The sequence below is a fragment of the Puntigrus tetrazona genome, chromosome 16 (genome assembly GCF_018831695.1).
Source record: "Puntigrus tetrazona isolate hp1 chromosome 16, ASM1883169v1, whole genome shotgun sequence".
NCBI classification, from domain to species: Eukaryota; Metazoa; Chordata; class Actinopteri; order Cypriniformes; family Cyprinidae; genus Puntigrus; species Puntigrus tetrazona.
This window is the reverse complement of record NC_056714.1, coordinates 579,778-588,768: the sequence shown is the minus strand read 5'-3', so window position 1 is coordinate 588,768 and position 8,991 is coordinate 579,778. Positions and strand designations below refer to the sequence as shown.

The following is an 8,991-nucleotide window of genomic DNA, read 5'->3' as shown; positions in this document are numbered from 1 at the left end:
ATAAAGAAGTCTTCTACATTGAAGGGCTGGGTCTGCCTCCTCCAAGGGCAGTGCTTGAAGGTTCACCACCTGATCTCTAAATGGATTGGTGGGATCCTTGGGCACGTATCCTGGCCGTGGCCTCAGTGTTACCTAGGAATCCTCGGGCCCAAAATCTAGGCACGATTCATCATCTGAAAAAGCCTGCAGGAGCAAAGTCTTCATTGATAAGAACCCTCAGCTCGACTGCTGGCAAAGGCTCAAATGGAACCTGCTGTAGTGCTCTCAGCACTCCCCCCTCAGAAGCCTGATGACCTGGTCATGGTTACCCACAGACCTCCCATTTATGGGGTCGTGATTTGCAGCTATCACAGCCACGTAGACTTTAAGAGTGAGGGGAGACTTTAAGGGTGAAGGGTGACAGCCCTCGCTCCAGCCCCATTGCTGCAGGAAAGTAAAGCACGACTCTAATCGGGCAGTTCCGGGAGTCTTCTTCTTGAGAAGAACACCACTCAACGAACAGGCTCCACTTCAGCACATAGGTTTGTCTCGTGGACGGCGCTCTTGCTGAAGAGATGGTGTCAACTACCCTTTCGTAGGTCACCTAGGACCTCCAAGACCCGTCCAGGGACCAGACATTAAGTTTCCAGTGGTCTGGACGCAGGTGCCCCATCTCTGAGTCAGAAGGTCTCATATGGTCTCATATGAAGCAGACCCAGCACTGTTACTGCTGCCGCAGCTGCCATATGCCCCAGGAACTTCCTTGTCGCGACCACCCTTGTGCAGTCCCTCAGTGCCTTGGCCAGGTGAACCTGCAACAAACGCCATAGCGTGTACTGCACATGCAGCTTCTCTACAGGCCGCATAAGCACTGCCGGTCAGGGACAACGGGTACCTACAGGCTGGGGGGGGGGCAGCACAGGATCACCATGCCAAGTGAAAAAGGCGTTAGAATACAACTGCATCACTACCGACCACTCAACCGGAGCATTTACTGTATGGCCCCTGGATGCGCCGCCATCAAGGGTGGTGAAGGACGAGAAGTCACTAGGATGGTTTCTGGCAGTGAAAGGTGCCATCCATGCCCTAGCAAGGTTTTCATGTACTTCCGGGGAAGAAAGGCACTGGGGTGGGACCCTGAGAACCAGCACGAGCCATCCCTAGATATCAAGGGCTCAGGGCGCGGTGGAAGCTTCCACTCGAGCCCAGTCCTCTCGGCTGCCCGGGCAAGCATAGCCATCAGCTTGGGATCCATATCCGGCACAGTGGAGCGCTGAGAGGACACCGCACCAGCCGGATCTTCTTCTCCAGAGCCTTCTGACTCCCCTTCCGATGAGAATCAGCATCCAGTCATCGGGGGAAGTTCCAAAGTATACAACTGGTACCCCCCTTTGAGAAGGTCCAGGTTGTTCCCCTGGCAGCTCCACTGTCTGTGGAGTGCCGGTGGAAGGAGTAGCCCTCTGCGGAGAGTTCCTCACCAACACCATAAGACCAGTTCGCCCCCCACCGGAGGCAGTGCTGGAAGGGTATCTTGTAGACATGTCTTTAGAAAAGATATTCCACACGTGAGCTAGCTCATTTATCTCTGATAGTGCTAAGGCAAACAGGAGATGGTTGCTTGCAGCCTAATGTGGCAATTCACTCAACACAGGAAAATGACCTCTGCTCGTTATCATAGATTTTCTCAAAACAGAACAATCACACTTGGCTCTGAAGCGAAAAGCTGTATATGCTCTGCATACACTGCTCATTTATACGCGTGCTGTAATCAGGGGCAGTTGGATGCGATTAGCGCAATGTTCATTGGCTCGTTTTAATACACTTAAAGTAGATTGGTCTCTTGAAGCAAGATCCTGATTTGTTGGTAATTTTCGACATGACTCAGAGTGACTGACTGTGGCTATTTGGATGGCAATTGATTTTGATGGTCCTTTTTGGATAATTGTACTGTTGGAAGATCCAGGCATGGCTCTTTAGAAGGCTTTCTGACCCCAATATATATTTTTTGAAGTTATCACATTAATTGTGGCCAGTGTGAAAAAAATCCCATTTATTTTATAATAAGATTTCACTTCCATTTAATTAATTATTTTTCTTTTAGGTAGGAAATTCGACCAATTTTTTTTACCAGATATATGACGGGAGGAGCTAACGACAAACACAATGGGTGTAGCATCAGGCCTAAGAGAGGTTTTCTATTAATAAAAATGCAAAATAAAGTGTCCAGGAAAAAGGGAAAGTGTCCAAAATAAACGGGGGAACTGGTGTCCTCGTCGTGCTGCAGGGGGAGTGCAGGTAGGGCAGTGTTCCAGGGAGAAGGGTCCAGGTAAGCAGCGGCTTCTTCCCGCGGCTTCTCCTCAGAAGGTATCAACTGCCCGGCATCCTGGCCCATCCATGCGATTCCCTCACACGCCCTTCCTGGACCCATGTACACGAGGGAAGAGACCGGTCTCTCGAGGAGAGGCACGCTTGACATTTAACTGCGGGGTTGACGAGGCTCGATTCACTTCTGGTGTGCCTCATCACACGCTACCAGACCTGTCCAATACCACGCCCCTCCTCTCATACACACCCACTCCCGTCGGGAGCCTGATGAAGGACAGCGAATGACGAACGGGGTGATGAAAAAAAAAAAGCAGGCAACAATGGTGACAACAATGGTTGTCTCAATATATATATATATATATATATATATATATATATATATATATATATATATATATATATATATATATATATATATATATTTGTAGTTTATAGTAACATTTATATACATTATGTAAATAAAAAAGTGTTTAATTTATAATCACTCTCCCCACCTCCAATCCACTCATGCATTTGAAGGTGAATTGTCAAAATAAATTTGTTGCTTTCTGAGAAATAGTGTCCTCGGGTGCATACATTAGATTTCAACAAATGTAGCAGGTATTTCAGGTATTCCTTGCATACTGCAATATAGTAGGCATTGTATGGTACTATGCCATTGTATGGTACTATGCCATTGTATGGTACTATGCCATACTATGCCATTCTTAACACAGCTTATTTTGTATGATTTCAGTGTACTTGAGTTACATTTAGCAGACTCTGGCAAATATAGTTGGTCATCTGGGTATTCCGTGTACAGAGAAAATATTCTATGCACAACACTATATATATATATATATATATATATATATATATATGCAACCATATAGGTAGGATTCACTTTCTATTTTAATTTTATACCCCTGGAAATGTACCTTTGGTTTCCTGTCACGTGGTTATGTGCGCCGTCCCCTTTAAGAAAAAAAGCGTTCTCACATGCGAGAGAGAAGTGCACATCGGACTGAAGGAGAACAAGTTGAGCACAAGAGTTGCACAAAGAAATAGTCGATAAAACTGTTAAAAGAGATAAATCTCAGTTTATATCCACTTGTGAATGTGTGAGTACATGGTTTAATTCGACGATCACAAAAGAGTTGCCTTATTGCACGTGAGAGATCGCCAGTGGGGGAGGGGAAATTCGGACCACGTTAATGGAGATCCAGCGTGAGTTACCCTAAAATGTCCCAAGAATTAAAGTGCTAAATAATGTAGAGTATGTTATTATATATGTTTACCGAGCATGCAGTAATTCTTATACTTTATACTGTGTTAGAGGGGAGAGCAACGAAATGTGAGATCGAGTGTAAATGACCATGTGAGCTTTTGCTGTGTGCTTCAGGGAATCAGTCGGAGTAAGTGTTGCTTATTTAATTTTCCCAAAGTCTGTATCATTTTGTGTATTTTCTGATTAATATGCTTATAGGAAGCTATACATATGCAGATGGGATATGTATGTTTATGCTCTTTTTGTTCTTTGTTTGTTTAAACAGGAGGACACATATAGGCCACTGCTGTTGTTTTGTACGCCATTTATACGTTTTTGTAACCTTGTTTGCACCGGGGTAAAACTGAAGGGCCTGTGATTATTGGGTTTTGGTAACAGAGGCTGATCCTGTGAAACCTATTCAGGAAAGTTGAGTTAATACCACTGACGTTAATTAGGTGGTTGTCTCTGTAAATTTATTTATTTTTATTTTCTTTACATTGTCTTAGATGGCCCTGAATTAAACCTTAATGCTTAAGGCTCAGTCAAGAATAAAAGAACCCTTATTTGTTAGATGTTCTGGCGGTGTTTGTGTTTTTTTTTTTTTTATTTAGTACAAATACACTTGCCCGGCCACATATATGTGTGTGTGTATGATAATAATTTGTATTTATCATTTAATCTCCTTCATTTTAAACTCTTCATAAGTTACTTCAACACTTCATGGAAAATATTGTGGCCTTTTTAAAGCAAAATATAACTTTCGGTTATATTAGACACCTGGACTAATTTAAAGCATGTAAAGCATTTAAATTGCACATTCTGGGAGACAACAACAACTGAATAGGGAGTAAATAATTTTTTATATTCCTATGAAATATTATATATTTAATAACTTGATGCTATTAAATTCATGGAATCTGTCTAAAAATAATGGCCCTGAGAACTACTGCCTGCACTAGGTTTGTCTTTTCATGATGACATCATGCCTTTTAAGAACAATGTGTGTGTTATTACCTTGGAGGACAGCTGGTGTAAGCATCTATTTTTAGTGTTTTCTCTTTGGAGTGTGGCTACAGTGTTATACTTGCCATTCAGTCTGTAAATGGATCCAGTTGACTGAGCAGCTGCGGTTTCTGAGAAAGGGCTTTTAAGTTTTCACAAGTTCAAGTATCAGACTTTAGATCAGGATCGAATTAATTAAAGCTCCATAACTGTAAGTGCTTGCTAATGACCACAGCTTTACCAACCAAATATTTAATATTTTAGCATTTAGGAGTTAAGTGAAATTTTATGATCCCAATACAGTCACCATTAAGCTGCACTGATCAAAGTGATCCTTCTCAGTGAAAAGTATCTGTCGATTTATCCTTTCTCACAGTTGTGCATAGTATTGTGCAATGCAGTCTACTACATTGTTTTTCACCCACAATCATCTCAGACTGACTGAGTGGGTCAGGGGTGACATAAGCTGTAACATTAGCTGATATTAGCAGTAGCAGTAGGTATGGTGTACATTTTAGGACATCCCCAGACCAGCGTCATAAAATGAAAAGGTGTCATGGCTTTTTGCCCCTGGACAAAACAGCATTGTGGGTAGGCGTTACACAAAAAGTCATCAGGCGAAACTGACTCATGTGGCATTCGCTCATCCACTTTTGACTTCTTTTTTGGTAAAGTTGTGTGATGAAATCCTAGGTCATGGTTGTGGTTTTTTGGGCTTATTTTAGAAAACATGGTTGCTCAGTCTCAGTTACGCATGTAACCCTCGTTCCTTGATGGAGGGAATGGCGATTTTATGTTGTCATGACAGCCTGTGGTCTTGCTTGGAGCCCTTATTAGCTCTGATTAAGAGAAAACGCCAATGAAATTTGGCAAGTGGTTAACTAATCCTGAGCAACTCCCTGTCACACGAGTATAAATAGGCATCAGGTGTAACCACTTGTCATATTTTGCTGAGTTTATGGCCATCCCTTGTCCTGCCAGCGTTTAAGGTTGTGGTAAGGGGACATAACGTTTCTGTTCCCTCTATCAGGGGACAAGGGTTACATACGTGACTGAGACGTTCCTTGTCTGTCAGTCACTACGAGTTATGTTGTGATGACAGACTGGAGTACAAATGGAAAATGCCACAACCTGAACCCCATCACAACCAATAGCACTACAAATGCTGACAGGCCATAGCATGTCAGGCAAGGTCGTAACATTCCCAATGCCCCAGAGCAAATTTGCGGACCTTGGCGCCCGCAGGGACCAATGGTGAGTACATTGCTGCTGGAAGGCCAAATTGTTGCTTCAATGCTTCAATCTCTCTATTTGTTGTTACAGTTTGACGAAACAAAGGGGTAAGCGAACCTTCTAGAGAAGGATGCTACAGAGCATCCTACCTGAAGGGAGGTGATATTTGGAGACACCCATGGACTGACTCAGACGGGGGAGTGCAACATGTGAAATAGGTGTCTGCCTCAGGTCCTGCCCAAGGATAGGGGGAAGGACTGACAGCTGAGACAGACAGAAGATCCGCCAAGGGAAGACATGAGTTCACCCTTAGGGGAATCTTACAGTGGAATACACATTTGGTATCACCCACAGGGAATCAGCCATATGGCAACCTAGCCCAGTGTAAGGGCTGACCGGGAGCCCGACACCAACACTGGGCCTGACATCAGACTGCTCTACCTAGTTATGCTGATGATACTCAGCTCTATATTTCAGCGCAGCCTGGTGATACACACCAAATTGAGAATCTAACAGAATGCATAGTCGATGTAAATACCTGGAGGATGAGTAACTTCTAATGGCTCTAAACTGGTTCAGGTCATATTTAGAGGGGAGGGGTTATTATGTGAGTATAGGAGAGCATAAGTCTAAGTGGACGTCCATGACATGCGGAGTCCCACAAGGCTCAATTCTTGTGCCGCTCTTGTTTAGCCTGTATATGCTCCCACTAAGTCAAACAATGAGAAAGAATCAAATTGCCTATCACAGCTATGCTGACGACATGCAGATTTACCTAGCCTTATCACCAAATGACTACAGCCCCCATTGACTCACTCTGCCAATGCATTGATGAAATCAACAGTTGGATGTGCCAAAATTTTCTTCAGTTAAACAAGGAGAAAACTGAGGTCATTGCGTTTGGAAATAAAGATGAAGTTCACAAGGTGAATGCATACCTTGACTCAAGGGGTCAAACAACCAAAAGGCAAGTCAAGAATCTTGGTGTGATCCTAGAGACCGACCTTTAGTTTCAGCTGTCATGTCAAAGCAGTGACTAAATCAGCGTACTATCACCTAAAAAATATTGCAACAATCGGATGTTGGACTATTGTAATGGTCTCCTCACTGGCCTTCCCAAAAAGACCATCAGACAGCTGCAGCTCATCCAGAGCGCTGCTGCCAGGATCCTGACTCGAACCAGAAAATCAGAGCACATCACACCAGTCCTCAGGTCCTTACACTGGCTTCCAGTGACATTTAGAATTGATTTTAAAGCACTTTTACTCATTTATAAATCACTCAATGGACTAGGATCTAAATACATTGCAGATATGATCACTATTTATACACCTAACAGACCACTCAGATCACTAGGATCAAGTCAGTTAGAAATACCAATGGTTCACACCAAACGAGGAGAATCTGCTTTTAGTTATTATGCTGCTCGCATCTGGAACCAGCTTCCTGAAGAGATCAGATGTGCTGAAACATTAGTCACTTTTAAATCCAGACTCAAAACTCATCTGTTTAGTTGTGCATTTACAGAATGAGCACTGTGCTGCGTCCGAACTGTTTGCTTCTTTTATTTTAAACTGGTTTTAAATCAATCTCTTTTTGCTTTAAATTCAATTTCTTAAATCCAGTGTTTTTATTTTATTTTAATTTAAATCTTGTAATTATAATTCTTGTAATTATTTTATTTCCTCTCTTGTAAAGCACATTGAATTACCATTGTGTATGAAATATGCTATATAAATAAACTTGCCCTGCCTTGCCTTGCCTTAATGCTAAATTCTGAAAAAAAGGAGGTGCTAATAATTGGACCTAAAAACCCCACATATAATAATCTAGAACACAGTCTAACACTTGATGGCTGCTCTGTTAATTCTTCATCATCAGTTAGGAATCTAGGTGTGCTGTTTGACAGCAATCTTTCCTTCGAAAACCATGTTACCAGCATCTGTAAAACTGCATTTTCCATCTTAAAAATATATCTAAATTACGACCTATGCTTTCAACCTCTAATGCAGAAATATTAATTCATGCATTTATGACATCGAGGTTAGATTATTGTAATGCTTTATTGGGTGGTTGTTCTGTACGCTTGATAAACAAACTTCAGCTAGTCCAAAACGCAGCAGCTAGAGTCCTTACTAGAACTAGGAAGTATGATCATATTAGCCCGGTTCTGTCAACACTGCACTGGCTCCCTATCAAACATCGGATAGATTTTAAAATCTTATTAATTACCTATAAAGCCCTGAATGGTTTAGCTCCTCAATACTTGAGCGAGCTCTTATCACATTATAGTCCTGCCCGTCCGCTGCGTTCTCAAAACTCTGGCCATTTGATAATACCTAGAATATCAAAATCAACTGCGGGCGGCAGATCCTTTTCCTATCTAGCACATAAACTCTGGAACAATCTCCCTAACTCTGTTCGGGAAGCAGACACACTCTGCCAGTTTAAATCTAGATTAAAGACACATCTTTTTAACTTGGCCTAAACATAACACTCCAACACACTTTTTATTATTCAAATCCGTTAAAGGATTTTTTGGCTGCATTACTTGCTGGATTTGCATTACCCTGGTCGGATTTGCTGGAACCGGGAACACTACTCCTAAAATACGATGTGCTTGTGACATCGTAAAAAGAATGGCATCTACGCTAATATTAGTCCTGTTTCTTTCTTAATCTGTTTTCACAGTTTATATCCAGACTAGTTGGTGGATCAGCACCCAGAGATTATGTTCAGCAGAGACCAGAACACCTAGATGCGCACTGTGGACCGATCTGACACAGCTGTGTTTAAAATTTAACTGGAAGTTAAGTGCTGGGCATCCGGTCAGAGGAGAACTGGCCCCAACTGAGTCTGGTTTCTCCCAAGGTTTTTTTTTTCTCCATTCTGTATGGATGGGGTTTTGGTTTCTTGCCACTGTTGCTTCTGGCTTGCTTTGTTGGGGACACTTAACTTTTAGTGATTATCGTCGAATTGATTACAGAGACCGTCTATGCATTTAATAACAAATTGGTCACTCTCGTCATTATACATCCCTGTCATTGTATTCTTCTACCTTATACTGTACAGTGCTTTGATGCAACCTGTGTTGTTAAAAGCGCTATATAAATAAAAATGATTGATTGATTGATTGATTGATGAATTCGACGATAATCGCTAGAAGTTAAGTGTCCCTAACAAAGCAAGCCAGAGGCGACAGT

General features: G+C 42.3%; 1 long non-coding RNA gene across 1 annotated transcript; it reads left to right on the top strand.

The window, feature by feature from the left end:
- The first annotated feature begins 3,290 nt into the window (after positions 1–3,290).
- LOC122360679 lies at positions 3,291–6,436 on the top strand. Its single transcript, XR_006252827.1, has 4 exons — positions 3,291–3,510; positions 3,620–3,698; positions 3,837–5,809; positions 5,879–6,436. It is a non-coding gene; the product is annotated as an uncharacterized LOC122360679 (long non-coding RNA).
- Positions 6,437–8,991: the final 2,555 nt, after the last annotated feature.